We start from the raw sequence: 1,237 nt of genomic DNA, 5'->3' as shown, positions 1-1,237 counted from the left end.
CTATGTTGCTTCAATCCTACACGGCTAATATTTTTGCATATCAGGGCATTGCATAACAAGAATTTACTAAGAGAAAGACCTTATCTTATTTTTTTGACATCTATAGAACCTCCATTCAGGGTTTCTTTCAGTTCAAAATATATACCTTGGTGCAATACGATTTCCAAATATTTACACCAGCTGACGCGACCTTCAGAGATGTATTCAAAATTATTATTTCTTTGTAACTCCGTGCTAAAGAAGAAGACGATGAGGGCAAATACTGAATTACAACTCAATTTAATTTTTAGGTTTTGCGGAGTTTGAAAATTTGGAAATTTGGTCGAGAATTTGAGAATTAAGACTTAAATTAAAAGAAGATGACTCTTATAATAGCTATGTCATTAATTAAAAGGCATGCCATTAATAGCGACGATAAAAAAATAGCCACATAAAGTTGAAGAAAATGGAGTCAGAGACACTATGGAATTGAGGGGTCTGCCTGTTCAAAATTTCAAACGTTGGGGCACATTTGAACCTTTCCGAATATTAAGGGTTCATTCGACCATGTCCCCAAACCATATATCACATATGTACGTATGACCATTTTCTAATCATTTAATTAAAGCATAAGGGTTATATATTATCTTAATGTTTGAATTCAGGATCATCTATACTCTAATGGTTTGAGCAGATGCATATATGCCTCTAATATTTTTGAGAAAATTAGGATAAATACACTATTTTTAAAAATAATTTGATTTCCTACCTCAATAAAAAAAAGATAAAAACACTACCTCACTTTTTTATTGTTTTTATTTTTTTACTCTAACACATGTTTATATTATAATTATACCTAATTTTTAATATTATTTTACTCTAATCATATTTTTTTTACTCTCAAGTGATAACTAATGGCAACTGTCATTTTTTTTTCTCTCTCTCTCTTTTCTCTCCCCTCTTTCTTCTTCTTCTTCTTTTTCTCTTCTTCTCTGTTTGGCTTTTATTCGCCATTTTTTTCTTCTTCTTTTTTTCTTCTCTTCTTCTTCGTCGTTCCTTTATCGGTCGTCGTCGATCCGCCATCACTCAATCGTCGCTCCGCCGTTCTTTTTGTATTTGATTTTAGTTTTTTAAAATTCGTGGTGATTAATACGATTTATATTAACTTTCATATGTAAATAAATTACTCTCTGATTTTTTCAATTTTAGATCTAAAAATCTGCATGAAAAACGATTTTATGATGAAAAAAAAACGATT

This window comes from Mercurialis annua, linkage group LG4 (genome assembly GCF_937616625.2).
Source record: "Mercurialis annua linkage group LG4, ddMerAnnu1.2, whole genome shotgun sequence".
Taxonomy (NCBI): Eukaryota; Viridiplantae; Streptophyta; class Magnoliopsida; order Malpighiales; family Euphorbiaceae; genus Mercurialis; species Mercurialis annua.
The sequence above is the reverse complement of the archived record's forward strand: the minus strand, read 5'-3'. Positions refer to the sequence as shown.